Genomic DNA, 19,535 nt, shown 5'->3' on the forward strand with positions numbered 1-19,535 from the left:
ACTGAGTATAGAGTTAATGAAAGTAAATATTTACATCTTTTCTTTTTTCTTCTTTGGCGAATTAACTGAATTGCTGACATACATCCAGAAGACTCACGAGCAACTTTTATTTCATGACTTAAGTTACTTCTAAAACTATGGAGCAGGTATTAAGTACCTTTTGACCTTTCCTGAGTTAGAGATGGATGATCTTTGGACTGTAGGCTTGCAGCTAGTCCAAGGAATGTACCATGGATTCTTAGTTGATTACTTGGCTCGTGTGAATGACTAATTTGGTACTTAGAGGCCATGTTCTTTTAGCCTTACAAAGAACTCATGCATGAGTTCAAGTCTGAGCTACTGAAAAGATTCAAAAGAAGCAGTTACTTGAGGGCAGGCCCATTTCCCCATATGGTATGAGCAGTACAAAATTTTTTAAAAAGAAAGACCTTGATCTGATGTTATTTTTCATGTAAGACATTACAGCATACCTTCATCTTAATTCAGTGTTGGGATGTTGTTCAAATATTCCATCAGGGAGCAGTCACAGAAGGACCAGGATCAAAGTATTCTGTAACCAAGTAGTTCTGAGGAAAGTGAAGCAATGAACATCAAAATATGGCATATCTGGAGGCCACTTCCTAATTCCAGTTTGTGGCTAAAGAAGGGTCTGTAAGCTTTCACAGGTCAGCCTTGGTTTCCCCAGAGCAGTTGTGATTCAGTAAACAGTGTGTTATTTTAATAGACAATGACTTAAGTGCCTGTTGGCCTGCCCACGTCCTCCCCTTTATCTATTATCAGGATTAACAATTTGTGATCATTCTGGACTCCAAATACCAATTATGTTTATAGTCCTTATGTATTCTGGCCCTGTGTTTGCATGCCTCTGAACTGTGCGAAGGTTCTTGCCTCTAGTCTGTAGATATTAACCAAATTCATACCCTAGTCGCTAATCAAGTACAGTGGTTTTCAAACTTTTACTGTTAACAGCAGAACCAGATTTTCAAAGGAATTCTGACACAACTAACATTCCAGTATCTAAAACAGATGAGAGTAGTTCCATTTGTTTGTTTTTAGTTGAAGTAGGGCTGGGATTCAAAGGCTCACTATTCAGCCTCCACTGCACTCGTCAAGCTTCCCAAGGCATTTCCATAAAACCCTAAATTTTCAAAAATATAGCTAAAAAGTATCTTATAAAAACCCCTGCTTTAGCCATAAAAAAGAATTAGATAATAACTTCTATGGGAACATGGATGGAGCTGGAAGCCATCATCCTTAACAAACTAATGTAGGAACAGAAAACCAAATACCGCATGTTCTCACTTATAAGTGGAAGCTAAATGATAAGACCTTGTGGACATAAGGAGGGGGACAACAGACACTGGGGGCTATTTGAGGGTGGAGGGTGGGAAAGAGTGCCAGAAAAAAGTAACTATTGGGTACTGGGCTTAGTAACTGGATAACAAAATAATCTACCAAACCCCCATGACACAAGTTTACCTATTTAACAAACTTGTACATGTACCACTAAATCTAAAAGTTAAAAAAGTAAAAATACAAAAAAATAAAATCCCTGCTTTAGGGAGGTTGGAGGGGGTGAGGGATACAGAAGCTACATATTGAGTACAATGTACAGTAGTCCAGTGATGGGTGCACTAAAATTTCAGACTTTACACCACTATACAATTCATCCATGTAACCAGAAACCACTTGTACCCCTAAAGCTATTGAAATAAAAAGCTAGATGAGTTCTCCCACCTTTCTCTCCCCACCAAAATCCTTGCTTTAGATACAATAAAAGTAGGCAATCTGATCTGTGTTCTATATGTGTTAGATGTGTATTACTGGTGAAATAACAAGAGAAAGCAAGATATTTGACCAGTAAAAAGACTAGGAGGCAAGATATATCTAATATATCAAGCAAACCTTTTGCCATGTGACTGAAAGCAAATACACTTCCTAAGACTTCAGTAGTTTTTGGTTATCCTATCTGTAAAATTGGTCAATAACCTTCAGAACAGAAGTCTGGTCCAGATTATCTCTATATATCTTTTCCAGATCACTTATCTTTGAATCCAGTTGTGCTTCAACCAGAGATGTTCTCCTGAAAATGTTTTTTATTAAGTAAATCACTTTCTCATTTATTAGTTTCTAAGTTATTACCAATGTAACGTTTTGAGGCTGGGCACGGTGGCTCATGCCTGTAATGCCAGCGCTTTGGGAGGCCGAGGCGGGAGGATCACTTGAGGTCAGGAGTTTGAGAACAGCCTGGCCAACATGGCAAAACCCCGTCTCTATTAAAAGAACAAAAGTTAGCCGGGTGTGGTGGCACATGTCTGTGATTCCAGCTACTCAGGAGGCTGAGGCATGAGAATCGCTTGAACCTGGGAGGCGGAGGTTGCAGTGAGCTGAGATTGTGCCACTGCACTCCAGCCTGGGCTGCACAGTGAGACTCCATCTCAAAACAACAAAAATAACATTTGATACCAATCAGAATGGAATTCTTTTTTGTTAAGATTTCTCTTGGCCCCTGATTGTTCATTAGATGTCAAATATTGTGAAAACATTTGATGCAAGGACCTGGGTCACAGTGAGCAATGTCCAAGGGTATCAATGATAAGTTTTTCCTACTGTTTTTGTTCCAGTTCAGATACTGCTTTATGTCTTCACTCCTTTGGGTTTTTTGCCCCCTTTTTTTTTCTGAATCCAGCCCCTCCCTTTGGAGGGCTGAATTTCTTCTTTACTTATCTTGCCTTTCATCAAGTAGATCCATATGGAGAGATGAAAGCCATTAGTCCTATCCCATGATTCCACATAATGTGAATGAGGCCAGGCATTGGTGCTCGTGCCTGTAGTCCCAGCACTTTGGGAGACTGAGGTGGAAGAATTGCTTTAACCCAGGAGTTTGAGACCAGCCTGGGCCACATGTGGGACCCCACCCTGTCTACAAAAATCAAAATTAGCCAGTTGTGGTGTGCACCTGTGGTCCCAGCTGTCTGGGGAGGATGAAGCAGGAGGATCCTTTGAGCCTGGGAAGTCGTGGCTGCAGTGAGCCATGATTGCACCACTGCACTCCATTCTGGGTGACAGAGAGAGGCCCTGTCTCAAAAAAAAAAGAAAAGAAAAAAAAAGACACTATCAGTCACACTACCCAATTGCCCAGTCTTGGAGCCTGATAATTGATGCCTTCTCCCTAACCCCAATCTAATCTGTCACCAGTTTCTGTTTTGCCTCTTATGAATTTATCCTCTTTGCTTTGTTTCCACACATTCTAATTAAAGTATCTCTCTTGTAGCCTTGCAGTGGGACTCTTACGTGGTCTCACCCATTCTGGCATCTCTCCTATCCATACTGCAGGCAGAGGAAGCATTTAGAAAAATACATTTCTTATATTACCCACTTAAAATCCTTTGGTGATGTCTTAATCTGGTCAAAGACAGCTAGCTCATAAGGGGAAACTAGAACCAAATCCTTTTTCCTTCAACCAACTAGGCCTCACACAAAACTTAAACTTAGCCAATATGAGTAAGACAAAAAAACTTCAGATTCAGCGGGGAGAAAAAGCAAATGGCTCCTAGTCCAAGGGACAGAATGGGTTACAGCTCTTAACAGGGCTGGCTGCAGCCTTGGGTAGTGGGGGTGTTAGATTGTGGCATACGGGTGGCATATATAGGTCCCCAGTCAAGGACAGAGCAGTGGTTTTATCAAGGGGTATAACCCTAGTATAAGGTGTAACCCGAGTATCCTACTATGTCAAGAGGGCTCCAGAAAGTTGTTCAGTCACTTTCATAGTGAGTGCATAAGAGTGACCGTTCTGTACTCTATTATTCAGGTCCACATAACTGCTTGCATCAAGAGGAGACAAGTAGAGACCCCCACGAGTGTGGCAGCGGGGTAGGGAGGGAGGTGGTTCTGGGTGTACCAAGATAGAGCTCCCGTGGAACAGGAAGGCACGGCCCGTAGTGGCTCTAACCGGGAGAGAGGCAGGGTGGGAAGGCTGACTAAAGTTTAGGGATGGCTGAAGCGGGAAAGGAGGGACGTCGCTGCCTCAGGGAGTAAAGGAGAAAGCAAGAGGTGCCAGGTGCTATTCAAGTAGCTAAGGGGGAAATGGCGACTTCGGAGATCGGGTGGTCTAGTAAAGTATGACTTCTTAGTTAAACCTCGAGAGTGGACAACTAGTGGAGGAAGGGAGGGTGAAGGCAAAGAACACTACTCAGTAACACTCGGTTCAACAGTGGTGCTGTGGACTGTAAAACAGCTACCGAAGAAAGGCAGGGGATTATTTTACCTCGTGCATCCCGGCCTAGGAGTCCGCGCCCTTGGGAAAGCAGGTCTCTAGAAGGGCCTAGCTTTCCGTCACCGGCGTTGCAGACGGAGAACTACTCGACGCGGTAGCTGTACGGCTCGGCGGAAACCTCGGGCGAAGGGTGGGGCGAAGCCGCGAAAGGTGGGGTTTCCGGCGCGGCCAGGACCCAGCTTCCGGCGTCCGTTGGGACTCTGCGGGGATTTTTATCCCGGCTGAGAGGAACCTGCGGCCAGCGTGGCTGGCTGGTTTTGCCGTTAGTGGGGGCGTTTCCTGAGGACGGCGTACGGAGTGTGGGTGAGGAGCTGTTGTGGGACGGAAGAGGAAAAAGCGGAATTGGGGCCGGGAGGCTGCAGTTTTTGTGACAGGGTTCGGGAACTACCAGTGGCGCCCACAGGCCGCCCCTCCTCTCAGGCCTGGCCAGCCTGCGGTCTTGCTCTGTGCACATTCCATGCCTTCAGCGAAGGGACCGAACTCTTTGCCTTGGCCCCGCGCGTGCGCACAGCTGGGCTCGAGGCGCACTGTGGGTCTCTCCGGGGCGGATTGTGACACTAGTGTGTCAATCATTCCTCAAAGCGTGCTCTTGGTCTGTATTTTGGAGCTAGCGTCCCTCCTGGTCAGTGTGGCGTTTGTAAGGCCCTGGTACTTGGGCTAGAACCGAGTGCAGTGACCATTCTTGAGGCTCCTTCCCAGCCAAGAGATAGGGGGATGGAAGTTGAGTTGGTGCTGAAAGAGTTTGTTGTTGGGGCCTAGTAGCTCTGGACACTGGGATTCATGAGTTAATTCACAGTCTTCGTTGAACGCCTGAATAACACAGTGGGAAAGGCAGCACACTACCTTATGCACAGAGCTTAATGGTTTAGTAGGAGAGGCCCGTACTGGTAACCGGGACAGTGGTAAATGTAGTAGGAACACAGATGGCCCCTAGGGACCCTAGGGGAGAAAAGGAGTTGGACCCAGGGGAGCACGCCAGAGGAAGTGATGGTTATCTGAGACTGAGGGCTGGAGGGATTGGCCAGGAGACGAGGGTGTAGAGGGGCCCGAGTAGTTGCAGACAAAAGTCCCGCAACGAGGGAGGCAAAGTGTAGAGCTCTTGGCCGACTGCAGTACCGTGGAACTTGGGTGCTAGTGGAGACAAGTGGGTTGGAGAGGGTAAACCAGGGCTCTCTCCACCAGTGCTCATTGTTCAGACTATCCAGAGGACAGCGGGGAGACACTGGAAGAATTTTAACTGGGGAGTGGCTGAATAATACCGTCATTTATTGAATGTGTACAGTGGTTCCAGAAAAGTCTGGAACCGTATAGGGAAGGACAGAAAATTTGTACTTCCCAGGAGTTTTAGGAGGCATGTTCTGTAGAGCTCCAGTCTCCCAAGGGAAGATTTGTATTAAAATCTCTTGTTTTAAGTATGTAAGTTTTGAATAATATGCCATAATATATATTTAGGTATGTTTTCTCAAATCCTCAAGTTATACTAACGCTTTAGAACTTTGCATCATATGTATCCTGTGGTTTTTGTAGCCCTTGATATATCCATAATTTCCCTCCTTGCTTCTCTCTCCCAGCCCTCCACATACATAACCCAACCTTTCTCTGAGCGGAATACAATTCACAATTCTTCATAGGTATTACTTTCTTTTTTTTTTTCTTTTTAATTTTTTATTAAACTTTAAGTTGTAGGGTACATGTGCACAATGTGCAGCACACTAATAATGTGCCATGTTGGTGTGCTGCACCCATTAACTCGTCATACATTAGGTATATGTTCTAATGCTATCCCTCCCGCCCCCCCACCCTACAACAGGCCCCGGTGTGTGATGCTCCCCTTCCTGTGTCCAAGTGTTCTCATTGTTCAGTTCCCACCTATAAGTGAGAACATGCGGTGTTTGGTTTTCTGTTCTTGCCACAGTTTGCTGAGAATGATGATTTCCGACTGTATCCATGTCCCTACAAAGGACATGAACTCATCTTTTTTTGTGGCTGCATCGTATTCCATGGTGTATATGTACCACATTTTCTTAATCCAGTCTGTCTCTGATGGACATTTGGGTTGATTCCAAGTCTTTGCTAGTGTGAGTAGTGCCACAGTAAACATACATGTGCATGTTTCTTTATAGCAGCATGATTTATAATCCTTTGGGTACATACCTAGTAATGGGATGGCTGGGTCAAATGATATTTCTACTTCTAGATCCTTGAGGAATCACCACACTGTCTTCCACATGGTTGAACTAGTTTACAGTCCTACCAACAGTGTAAAAGTGTTCCTATTTGTCCACATCCTCTCCAGCACCTGTTGTTTCCTGACTTTTTAATGATTGCCATTCTACCTGTTGTGAGATAGTATCTCATTGTGGTTTTGATTTGCATTTCTCTGATGGTGAGTGATATGAGCATCTTTTCACGTGTCTGTTGGCTGCATAAATGTCTTCTTTTGAGAAGTGTCTTCATATCCTTCACCCACGTTTTGATGGGATTGTTTGTTTTTTTCTTGTAAATTGGATTGAGTTATTTGTAGATTCTAGATATTAGCCCTTTGTCAGATGAGTAGATTGCAAAAATTTTCTCCCATTCTATAGGTTGCCTGTTCGCTCTGATGGTAGTTTCTTTTGCTGTGCAGAAACTCTTTAGTTAAATTAGATCCCATTTGTCAATTTTGGCTTTTGTTACCCTTGCTTTTGGTGTTTTAGACATGAAGTCCTTGCCCATGCCTATGTCCTGAATGGTATTGCCTAGGTTTTCTTCTAAGGTTTTTATGGTTTTAGGTCTAACATTTAAGTCTTTAATCCATCTTGAATTAATTTTTGTATAATGTGTAAGGAAGGAATCCGGTTTCAGCTTGCAACATATGGCTAGCCAGTTTTCCCAGCACCATTTATTAAATAGGGAATCCTTTCCCCATTTCTTGTTTTTCTCAGGTTTGTCAAAGATCAGATGGCTGTAGATGTGTGGTATTATTTCTGAGGGCTCTCTTCTGTTCCATTGGTCTATATCTCTGTTTTGGTACCAGTACCATGCTGTTTTGGTTACTGTAGCCTTGTAGTATAGTTTGAAGTCAGGTAGCGTGATGCCTCTAGCTTTGTTCTTTTGGTTTAGGATTGTCTTGGCAATGCGGGCTCTTTTGTGGTTCTATATGAACTTTAAAGCAGTTTTTTCCAATTCTGTGAAGAAAGTCATTGGTAGCTTGATGGGGATGGCATTGAATCTATAAATTACCTTGGGCAGTATGGCCATTTTCACGACATTGATTCTTCCTATCCATGAACATGGAATGTTCTTCCATTTGTTTGTGTCCTCTTTTATTTCATTGAGCAGTGGTTTGTAGTTCTCCTTGAAGAGGTCCTTCACATCCCTTGTAAGTTGGATTCCTAGGTATTCTATTTTCTTTGAAGCAATTGTGAATGGGAGTTCATTCATGATTTGGCTCTCTGTTTGTCTGTTATCGGTATATAAGAATGCTTGTGATTTTTGCCCATTGATTTTGTATCCTGAGACTTTGCTGAAGTTGCTTATCAGCTTAAGGAGATTTGGGGCTGAGACGATGGGTCTTTCTAAATATACAATCGTGTCATCTGCAAACAGGGACAATTTGACTTCCTCTTTTCCTAATTGAATACCCTTTATTTCTTTCTCCTGCCTGATTGCCCTGGCCAGAACTTCTAACACTATGTTGAATAGGAGTGGTGAGAGGGGCATCCCTGTCTTGTGCCAGTTTTCAAAGGGAATTTTTCCAGTTTTTGCCCATTCAGTATGATATTGGCTGTGGGTTTGTCATAAATAACTCTTATGATTTTGAGATACATTCCATCAGTACCAAATTTATTAAGAGTTTTTAGCATGAAGGGCTGTGAATTTTGTCAAAGGCCTTTTCCTCATCTATTGAGATAATCATGTGGGATTTGTCTTTGGTTCTGTTTATATGCTGGATTACATTTATTGATTTACGTATGTTGAACCAACCTTGCATCCCAGGGATGAAGCCCACTTGATCATGGTGGATAAGCTTTTTGATGTGCTGCTGGATTCGGTTTGCCAGTATTTTGTTGAGGATTTTTGCATCGATGTTCATCAGGAATATTGGTCGAAAATTCTCTTTTTTTGTTGTGTCTCTTACCAGGCTTGGGTATCAGGATGATGCTGGCCTCAAAAAATGAGTTAGGGAGGGTTCCCTCTTTTTCTGTTGATTGGAGTATTTTCAGAAGGAATGATACCAGCTCCTCCTCGTACCTCTGGTAGAATTCGGCTGTGAATCCGTCTGGTCCTGGGCTTTTTTTGGTTGTTAGGCTATTAATTATTGCCTCAATTTCAGAGCTTGTTATTGGTCTATTCAGGGATTCAACTTCTTCTTGGTTTACTCTTGGGAGAGTGTATGTGTCCAGGAATTTATCTATTTCCTCTAGGTTTTCTAGTTTATTTGCGTAGAGGTGCTTACAGTATTCTCTGATGGTAGCTTGTATTTCTGTGGGGTCGGTGGTGATATCCCCTTTATCCTTTTTTATTGCATCTATTTGATTCTTCTCTCTTTTCTTCTTTATTAGTCTTGCTAGCAGTCTATCAATTTTGTTGATCTTTTCACAAAACCAGCTCCTGGATTCATTGATTTTTTTTAGAGGGTTTTTTGTGTCTCTATCTCCTTGAGTTCTGCTCTGATCTTAGTTATTTCTTGCCTTCTGCTAGCTTTTGAATGTGTTTGCTCTTGCTTCTCTAGTTCTTTTAATTGTGATGTTAGGGTGTCAATTTTAGATCTTTCCTGCTTTCTCTTGTGGGCATTTAGTGCTATAAATTTCCCTCTACACACTGCTTTAAATGTGTCCCAGAGATTCTGGTATGTTGTCTTTTTGTTCTCATTGGTTTCAAAGAACATCTTTATTTCTGCCTTCATTTCGTTATGTACCCAGTAGTCATTCAGGATGAGGTTGTTCAGTTTCTGTGTAGTTGAGTGGTTTTGAGTGAGTTTCTTAGTCCTGAGTTCTAGTTTGATTGCACTGTGGTCTGAGAGACAGTTTGTTTTAATTTCTGTTCTTTTACATTTGCTGAGGAGTGCTTTACTTCCAACTATGTGGTCAATTTTGGAATAAGTGTGATGCGGTGCTGAGAAGAATGTATATTCTGTTGATTTGGGGTGGAGAGTTCTGTAGATGTCTATTAGGTCCACTTGGTGCAGAGCTGAGTTCAATTCCTGGATATCCTTGTTAACTTTCTGTCTCATTGATCTGTCTAATGTTGACAGTGGGGTGTTAATGTCTCCCATTATTATTGTATGGGCATCTAAGTCTCTTTGTAAGTCTCTGAGGACTTGCTTTATGAATCTGGGTGCTCCTGTATTGGGTGCATATATATTTAGGATAGTTAACTCTTCCTGTTGAATTGATCCCTTTACCGTTATGTAATGGCCTTCTTTGTCTCTTTTGATCTTTGATGGTTTAAAGTCTGTTTTATCAGAGACTAAGATTGCAACGCATGCCTTTTTTTGTTTTCCTTTTGCTTGGTAGATCTTCCTCCATCTCTTTATTTTCAGCCTATGTGTGTCTCTGCACGTGAGATGGGTCTCCTGAATACAGCACACTGATAGGTCTTGACCTTTATCCAATTTGCCAGTCTGTGTCTTTTAATTGGAGCATTTAGCTTATTTACATTTAAGGTTAATATTGTTATGTGTGAATTTGATTCTGTCATTATGATGTTAGCTGGTTATTTTGCTCGTTAGTTGATGCAGTTTATTCCTAGCATTGATGGTCTTTACATTTTGACTTGTTTTTGCAGTGGCTGGTAGCAGTTTTTCCTTTCCATGTTTAGTGCTTCCTTCAGGAGCTGTTGTAGGGCAGGCCTGGTGGTGACAAACTCTCTCAGCATTTGCTTCTCTGCAAAGGATTTTATTTCCCCTTCACTTATGAAACTTAGTTTGGCTGGATATGAAATTCTGGGTTGAAAGTTCTTTTCTTTAAGAATGTTGAATATTGGCCCCCACTGTCTTCTGGCTTGTAGAGTTCTGCCGAGAGACCCACTGTTAGTCTGATGGGCTTCCCTTTGTGGGTAACCCGACCTTTTTCTCTGGCTGCCCTTAACATTTTTTCCTAAATTTCAACTTTGGTGGATCTGACAGTTATATGTCTTGGAGTTGCTCTTCTCGAGGAGTATCTTTGTGGCGTTCTCTGTATCTCCTGAATTTGAATGTTGGCCTGCCTTGCTAGGTTGGGGAAGTTCTCTTGGATAATATCCTGCAGAGTCTTTTCCAACTTGGTTCCATTCTCCCTGTCACTTTCAGGTACACCAGTCAGACGTAGATTTGGTCTTTTCACATAGTCCCGTATTTCTTGGAGGCTTTGTTCATTTCTTTTTACTCTTTTTCCTCTAAACTTCTCTTCTCGCTTCATTTCATCCATTTGATCTTCAATCACTGATACCCTTTCTTCCAGTTGATTGAATTGGTTACTGAAGCTTGTGCATTTGTCACGTAGTTCTTGTTCCATGGTTTTCAGCTTTATCAGGTCATTTAAGGACTTCTCTACATTGGGTATTCTAGTTAGACATTCATCTTATCTTTTTTCAGGGTTTTTAGCTTCTTTGCAGTGGGTTCGAACTTCCTCCTTTAGCTTGGAGAAGTTTGATTGTCTGAAGCCTTCTTCTCTCAACTCGTCAACGTCATTCTCTGTCCAGCTTTCTTCTGTTGCTGGTTAGGAGCTGCGTTTCTTTGGAGGGGGAGACGTGCTCTGATTTTTAGGATTTTCAACTTTTCTGCTCTGTTTTTTCCCCATCTTTGTGGTTTTATCTATCTTTGGTCTTTGATGATGGTGACGTACAGATGGGGTTTTGGTGTGGATGTCCTGTCTGTTTGTTAGTTTTTCTTCTAACAGTCAGGACCCTTAGCTGCAGGTCTGTTGGAGTTTGCTCGAGATCCACTCCAGACCCCATTTCCTGGGTATCAGCAGCGGAGGCTGCAGAAGAGTGAATATTGCTGAACAGCAAATGTTGCTGCCTGATCGTTCCTCTGGAAGCTTTGTCTCAGAGGTGTACCCAGTCATGTGAGGTGTCAGTCTGCCCCTACTTGGGGGTGTCTCCCAGTTAGGCTACTCGCGGGTCAGGGACCCACTTGAGGAGGCAGTCTTTCTGTTCTCAGATCTCAGACTCTGTGCTGGGAGAACCACTACTCTCTTTAAAGCTATCAGACAAGAATATTTAAATCTGCAGAGGTTTCTGCTGCCTTTTGTTTGGCTATGTCCTGTCCCCAGAGTTGGAGTCTACAGAGGCAGGCAGGCCTCCTTGAGTTGCAGTGGGCTTCACCCAGTTGGAGCTTCCTGGTCACTTTGTTTACCTACTCAAACCTCAGCAGCGGTGGGCGCCCCTCCCCAGCCTTGCTGCTGCCTTGCAGTTAGATCTCAGACTGCTGCACTAGCAATGAGGGAGGCCCCGAGGGCCTGGGACCCTCCGAGCCAGGCATGGGATGTAATCTCCTATTGTGCTGTTTGCTAAGACCCTTGCAAAAGCACAGTATTAGGGTGGGAGTGACCCGATTTTCCAGGTGCTGTGTGTCACGGTTTCTCTTGGCTAGGAAGGGGAATTCCCTTCTCCCTTGTGCTTCCCAGGTGAGGTGATGCCCCACCTTGCTTTGGCTCTTGCTCGGTGGGCTGCACCCACCATCCTGCACCCACTGTCCGATATGCCCCAGTGAGATGAACCCGGTACCCTGAAATGCAGAAATCACCCGTCTTCTGTGTTGCTCATGCTGGGAGCTGTAGCCTGAAGCTGTTCCTGTTCGGCCATCTTCAGGTATTACTTTCTTTAATCCTCTTATGAACCATTAGAGTTGTGTTATTCTACGTTACCAGTGAGGAGACTGAGGCAGAAAGGTTAAGAAAGTTGCCCAGGTTCACCTAGCTGGTGAGTGGAGATGTATACCCAGTCTATAAATTTATACCACTCCTTTCTTCTTGTCCTTAACCACTGCCACGGTTGCATTTTAGGGCATAATTTAGGACTGGTAATAGGAGATGCAAAGCAGAGAGGACAATTAAGAAGTTGTTGTCGCTGGGTGCGGTGGCTCACACCTGTAATCCCAACACTTTGGGAGGCCGAGGTGGGTGGATCATGAGGTCAGGAGATTGAGACCATCCTGGCTAACGTGGTGAAACCCCGTCTCTACTAAAAATACAAAAAAATAGCTGGGCGTGGTGGCAGGCACCTGTAGTCCCAGCTGCTTGGGAGGCTGAGGCAGGAGACCGGCCTGAACCCAGGAGTCAGAGCTTGCAGTGAGCCGAGATCACGCCACTGCACTCCAGGCTGGGTGACAGAGCAAGTCTCCGTCTCAAAAAAAAAAAAAAAAAGATGTTGTTGAAATAGTCTAGATGAGAGTTGATTTCAAATTTCAAAAAGGTAGTTTTAAAAATGATGAAGGTAAGTGGATCTAAGATCGTAAAGGAAGTAGAACTGCTGACATAATTTGGCGTCTGGATTGATGGTGCTGCCAACCACTCATAGGGATGGCTGGGAAAGAGCACCTTTGAGGGTGAAAGGACTTGGATTGAGATGTCCCTGAGATATTCAAGCCCGGATGTCCTCTGAAGTATCTGAAGTTCTCCTCTTGGAATGAGAGAATTTGCTTTTCTTCTTTGCATTTCTGTCAGTGGTTTATGGCTCTTCTAAGGGGTCTCCCATGTAATTTGTTCCGATTATGAGAGATTGTGGGTATGGACCCAAGATAAACAAAATCAGGCACTACCTTTGAAGCCTTTATAGTTATTTTGAGAGTTATATTAGTATTTTACAATTATATTTTATCAAATACCGGCTTGTAGTTCAGGTAACGAGTATTATACAGGTTCAGACAAGGCTTGGTGGCTCATGCCTGTAATCCCAGCACTTTGGGAGCCCAGGGCGGATAGATCGCTTGAACTCACCAGTTCGAGACCATCCTAGGCAATGTGGTGAAACCCGTCTCTACTAAAAGTAAAAAAATTAGCTGGACGTGGTGGTGCACACCTGTGGTTCCAGCTACTTGGGAGGCGGAGGTGAGAGGATGGCTTGAGCTGGGGAGGCAGAGGTTGCAGTGAGCTGAGAGATTGTGCCACTGCGGGGAGGCAGAGGTTACAGTGAGCTGAGAGATTGTGCCACTGCACTCCAGCCTAGGAGATAGAGTCAGATCTTCTCTCCAAAAAAAAAAAAAAAAAACAAAGAAAAAAAAGAAAGAAAAGAAAGAAAAGAAAAGAAAAAAGGTTTGGACAAGAAGAGAGGTCAAAGTGATCAAGTTACTGGGACTAACTGAAGAAGTAAGTATATTTTGAGGTATGAATGGGGCATCTCAATTTTATTCTAGGCCTTAGTCAGTCACTCTCAAATATGTGGTGCTCCAGATGAGCATTTTAGAGTTTAAAAGGTATGTTCTATGGAACTGATGATAGCAAAGAATATAGGCTTTTAAAAAGTTTTGGTAACATTAAGCCTGTGTGGATGCTTCAATTAGGATTAAAATGATAGATATTTATTATGATAGTTCTCTGGCTCCAAGTAAATAGTACAATTCTTACTTTCATTGTTTTTCTAGTCTTGTTCGTATTTTGTTCTTTAATCACCTTCAGAGGTAACACTTTTTATTGAATATTAGATGTCTCCTGTAAAAGTTGGATTTTGGGAGAAGCAATTTTAGATTCCTCTGTATATATGAAAAGAAAATGCCTCTTTTGGTCCATCCTTTTGTGGGGCAGTTAGTGTACTTCAAAGAATTTTTTAACTGTTACGCATCCAAGTACAATCCCTAGGAATGGTCTAGTCTTTTGATGAACAAGCTGTTTTCCCTCTCATGGAGGTAATAGTTGATGCTATTGCTTATATAACCCTTCAATTCAAGGTCACAGTAAAGATCAGAAATAGAATAACATGTGGACTTTTTTTTTAAATTAATTAATTAATTAATTTTAATTTATTTATTATTATTATACTTTAAGTTCTAGGGTACATGTGCATAATGTGCAAGTTTGTTACATATGTATTCTTGTGCCATGTTGGTGTGCTGCACCCATCAACTCATCAGCACCCATCAACTCGTCATTTACATCAGGTATAACTCCCAATGCAATCCCTCCCCCAACATGTGGACTTTTACAGAAGGGAGGATTTTGCAGTTGCAACTTGATTAACCACAGCTATTAATATATTTTTTAACCTCTGCAGTCTTCTTTTTCCCTCTTTCATCAGATACATTATGAAAGACAAACAGAATTGGGGATTTACTTAAAATTCAAAATGCCTTAGAGGTGGAGGCTTTTATGCTGAGTGTATAGTATTTGTCTGGACTACTGGACTAATTTAGCTTTTTATAACTATTAAATGTATGAGAAATAACTGACTAAAATATAAGAAGACTCATTTTTTATTGTGCAATATATCATCTGTATAAGAGTATGTAAAACATATATGTTTAAAATAATTATAGTAAAATTAAAAGCACCCATATTCTCATTGTCTAGGTTAAGAAGTAGAGTATTGCCATACCTTAGAGGCTCCCTTTGTGCTCCTCTTGGTTTGCATCTGCTTCCTGCCCTCTGGAGGGTAATTAGTATCCCCACTGTTGTGATAATCATTCCCTTGCTTCTCTTTACGGTTTTATCACCTATGTATGCATCTGTATTTTTGAGTACTATAATATTAAACCATACTATACATATTCTTTTTTGACTTGCTTTTTTCACCCTCTAGGAGATTTCTGAGAGTTATGTAAAGCGATTTGAATGTAAGTTCTTTCTGCTGCCTTTTTTTTCTGTGTATAAATATACCACAACTTATTTATCCATTCTGGTTTTTTTTGTTGTTGTTGTTGTTGTTACTTTTATCAGTCTTTATTAATCTTTAATTGATCTGCATGTACAGCATGCTGTTGTTTCTACCTAAAACGACTGGGGTCTTGCCTTCTGCTTCCCATAGAGATTCTCCCAAATCCATATGTCCATAGTCACACACGAGGACATTTTTGCATGTAACATGAATCTTAAAGCACAGCTCCAGAAACAAGCTCACCTCCTCAAGATCACACACTGCCAGGAAACTTGGGGGCAACCTGCAGAACAAAAAGCTTAGTGTGAAAGCTAAACTGGCCAGGAGCAGTGGCTCATGCCTCTAATCTCAGCACTTTGGGAGGGGAGGCCAAGGGGGCGAATCACCTGAGGTCAGGAGTTCGAGACCAATCTAGCCAACATGGTGAAACCCATCTATACTAAAAATACAAGAAAATTAGCTGGGTGTGATGGCGGGCACCTGTAATCCCAGATACTCGGGAGGTTGAGGCAGGAGAATCGCTTGAACCCGGGAGGTGGAGGTTGCCGTGAGCCAAGATCATGCCACTGCACTCCACTTGGGTGACAGAGTGAGACTCCGTCTCAAACAAAACAAAACAAAACACCCATCTACACTGGAAGTTGACACATGGAAGGCGCTTCCAGCCCTGGTCCTGAAACATTATAGGAAAGCTGAGTTGCAGCTTGCAGGTATTGTACTGACCTGCGCTGTCAAAGTCTTTCCAGGTTGCTCTTGCATGCAGTTGGAGATCCCATGGCTACCACCAGCCACAGCCCTTGGAAACATGCTGTATCCATTCTGTTGTTGATGGACATTTATATTGTTTCCATTTTCTGGCTGTTACAAGTGGTGCTGTTATAGACGTCTTTGTTCATGTATCATGGTACACTGTGAAATAATCTCTCAAAGGTATACTTGGAAGTGGAATTGCCAGATCATAGGGTATGGTGATGCCAGACTAATTCCAAAATGCTTGTACAAGTATATTCTTTCACCAGCAGCATATGGGAATTCCTGTTGACAGCCTTTGGTGTTTGCAGTCTTAAATTTTGCGCATCTGTAGGTTGGTGCATTGATCTCACTGTGCGTGAAATTTGTATTTTCCTGATTACCAGTGAGCTTTGAGTATCTTCATTTTCATTTATTTGCTGTTCAGATTTGCCCCCTTTTTTTTTTTTTTTTTTTTTTTTTTTTTTTGAGACACAGGCTCGCTCTGTCGCCCAGGCTGAAGTGCAATGGCGTGATCTCGGCCTCACTGCAACCTCCGCCTCCCAGGTTTAAGCAATTCTCCCTCCTCAGCCTCACGAGTAGCTGGGATTCAGATAATTTTAGTATTTGTAGAGACACGGTTTCACCTTGTTGGCTAGGCTGGTCTTGAATGCCTAACCTAGGGTCATCCGCCCACCTTGGCCTCCCAAAGTGCTGGGATTACAGGTGTGAGCCACCGCGTCCGGCCAGATTTGCTCTTTTGTAAAGGATATGTTAAGATCTTGTGCAGTTTTTCTATTGGGTCATTCATCTTTTTCTTACTATTTGTACTTTATACTTCCTGGAATCTTGTCTTTTCCTACATGTGTTAGAAAAATAAGTTCTTTTTCTATATTTTCACTCTCTTTATGGTACTTTTGAAATACAGTTGAATTTATTTGTATTTTCTTCAATGGTTTGTGCTTTTCATGTCTCGTTTTAGAAAACCTTTTCTGTCCTCAAGTCATGAAGATACTCTCCTATCTAAAAGTTTTACAGTTTTGCCTTAAACATGTGGTTGTTTAATCTCCTTGGAAAAAGAAATTGTTGTGTATGGTGTGATGTGGGAGTCCAATTTCATTTTTTCTCATACGGATATTCCATGGTTCCAACACCATATTATTGATCATTTTATTTTTTCTTTACTAATCGGAGACACTACTTTTATCATATATGAAGTTTCTACACATATTGGGATCTTTTTCTGTATTTTCTGTTCCATTGGTGAGTTTGTCTCCATATGTACTAATACCACACCATTTTAATTAATTACAGGACCTCATTAGGTAAGTCTGGATATTAGGTAAAGCAAGGCCTGCTTTCTTTTTCTTGTTCGGTCTTGGCTGAAGTGTCTGGGCTATACTTGGCCATTTGTACTGGTGTAACCATTTTAGCATCAGCTTATCAAATTCCACAAGACACTTTTTGGGATATTGATTGGAGTTGCATTGAATCTGAGTCTTAACTGTTGCTCCTTTGAAAGTAATTTGTCTTTTCCCTTGGCTGCTTTCAAGATCTTCTCTTTGCCATTGGCGTATAGCGAGGGTTTAGATGTGGATTTATTTTCATTTATCTTGCTTAGAATTCATTGGGCCTTCTGAATGAATCTGTACATTGATAGTCTTTCATGTGTTTTCTCCTCATATTTTTTATCTTGCCCTTTTTTTTTTTTTTTTTTTTTTGAGACGGAGTCTCGTTCTGTCGCCCAGGCTAGAGTGCAGTGGCACGATCTCAGCTCACTGCAAGCTTCGCCTCCCGGTTTCATGCCATTGTCCTGCCTCAGCCTCCCAAGCAGCTGGGACTACAGGTGCCTGCCACCACGCCCGGCTAATTTTTTGTATTTTTAATAGAGACGGGGTTTCACCGTGTTAGCCAGGATGGTCTCAATCTCCTGACCTCGTGATCCGCCCGCTTCGGCCTCCCAAAGTGCTGGGATTACAGGCGTGAGCCACCGCGCCTGGCATCTTTTGTTTTTTAAACATGTAGGCATTATGATAATTACATTAGAAGAATAAGAAGCCCTTATAGGGCTGCTTATGCAGTCTGTTGTTTCTGTAGGTGCTCCCTTACCATGACTTGTTTCCTTAGGTTACTGGCTCATCATTGTTAGAATTTGATTTGATTTTTTTTTTTTTTTTTTGAGACAGGGTCTTGCTCTGTGATGCTATCATAGTTCGCTGAGGCCTTGAACTCCTGAGGCCAAGCAGTCCTCCCACCTTAGCCTCCCAAGTAGCTAGGACTACAGGCCTATGCTACCATGCTTGGCTCTTTGATTTTATTTATGGGATTTCTTTGCTGTTTGGGCTGAAAACTAGTATTTTGAGGGAGGGTTTATATTTGCTATAGCCAGGCACCTGCTAGTCAAGGTCACACTAATTAAAATCTTGAAGTTTTTCTGAGGCTTATCTTAGGTGATGTGAATTTGGTCTGCAAATTGAGCCCAGCACTGGTTTATGGTTCCAAATTCTCTGCAGCACTTTCTACCTCCCACCCCTTTGGGCCACGTTTCAAAGCAGTTGATTTTCTTGTAGTCAACTGAGACAAGGTAGGGAGGGAGTGCCTGGGATAGGTTTATTTCTGGCTCACCCTTACAGTGAGGTCTTGGTTTTTAGGTCAGAGGATCTGTCTCTTCAGATGGGCTCTGAGTTTATATTTTATTCCCTGAAGAGGCTCATGGGGAAAAAAGATAACTCAAGGTCACATAGTGTGACAGATACCTTTGGAGCCAAAACAGGCCAGTGTTCTGCTCATCTCCTGAGTTCTTGCTTTTATTCAGATCTAACAATTCCTTTTTTCCTTGCACCTTGTGGCTTACACACACACATGCGTGCACACACGCGCACAGACACGTGTATAAGTTTTTGATCTAGTATTGTTAGGTTTTATTTGGAGAGTTAATTTGATTCTTAGCCTGCTGTATTATGGAAGCCCAAGTTTAAAGCGATTTTTAAAAATAAGCATACCAGAGTTTATTCAATAAATGTTTACCCTATCAAAGTAGTCAGGGTGGAAAACGATAAGCTTCTACATTGCTCAAGATATTTTTGGATTCCTATTTTGGAATTGCTTTCAGAGCTAGTACATATTCTTTGGGATATTTTTATTGGTTACAATTTGTATGCTTTAAAGATGGATTTAATTTTGAAAGTTTCAGAATAAAGCCTGCTGAATGAGATGGGTAGTCAAGGATGGTAATGCCACTTGGAGTTAAAAATAAAATGGAGCCATTGGTTAATGAAGCTGATTTTCATGTGTGACACATATGCTAACATTGATGGTAATTCCTAAAGAAAAATCCCAAAATGTTTTGAGTAATAGTTATTTGAGATAAACATTTATCATTTCTAGTTACCTTCAGTTAACTAGACAAATAACTCTACTAGCACACTGCATTATTTCTTAAGCATCATGAGTAGTTGTGTCTTTATTGTGATGAGGAAATATTAGTAAAATACAAATTGTGTGTATATGTGTGTGTGTGTGTGTGTGTGTGTGTGTTTTAGGGATATAGTCTCACTGTGTTGCCCTGCCTGCACAGTCATAACTCACTGCAGCCCCACACTCCTGGGCTTACGCAATCCCAGTAACTGGGACTACAGGCACACACCACCATGCTTGGCTACTTTTTGTTTATTTTTTATAGAGATGGGGGTCTCACTTTGTGGCCCACACTGGTCTCGAACTCCTGAATTCAAGCAATCTTCCTGCCTCAGCCACCGTA

General features: G+C 42.2%; 1 protein-coding gene, 1 long non-coding RNA gene and 1 other non-coding gene across 3 annotated transcripts in view; 1 reads left to right on the forward strand and 2 right to left on the reverse strand.

Moving 5' to 3' along the window:
- Positions 1 to 37: 37 nt before the first annotated feature.
- Positions 38 to 4,408, reverse strand: LOC114673681 (uncharacterized). The gene is made up of 3 exons (XR_003724449.2): positions 4,268 to 4,408; positions 2,960 to 3,078; positions 38 to 566 (listed from the first exon to the last, which is right to left on the reverse strand). It is a non-coding gene; the product is annotated as an uncharacterized LOC114673681 (long non-coding RNA).
- Positions 4,409 to 4,449: 41 nt separating this feature from the next.
- The window catches only part of HDHD2 (haloacid dehalogenase like hydrolase domain containing 2), a 48,970-nt gene continuing 33,884 nt past the window's right edge, over positions 4,450 to 19,535 (forward strand). Inside the window, exon 1 of the mRNA XM_015121885.3 lies at positions 4,450 to 4,579. The gene's annotated coding sequence lies outside the window, so the exon portion shown is untranslated. The remainder of the gene's footprint in view (positions 4,580 to 19,535) is intronic.
- On the reverse strand, positions 15,726 to 15,857 carry LOC114673892 (small nucleolar RNA SNORA44). Its single transcript, XR_003724743.1, has one exon. It is a non-coding gene; the product is annotated as a small nucleolar RNA SNORA44 (small nucleolar RNA).

The sequence above is a fragment of the Macaca mulatta genome, chromosome 18 (assembly GCF_049350105.2).
Source record: "Macaca mulatta isolate MMU2019108-1 chromosome 18, T2T-MMU8v2.0, whole genome shotgun sequence".
Lineage (NCBI taxonomy): Eukaryota > Metazoa > Chordata > Mammalia > Primates > Cercopithecidae > Macaca > Macaca mulatta.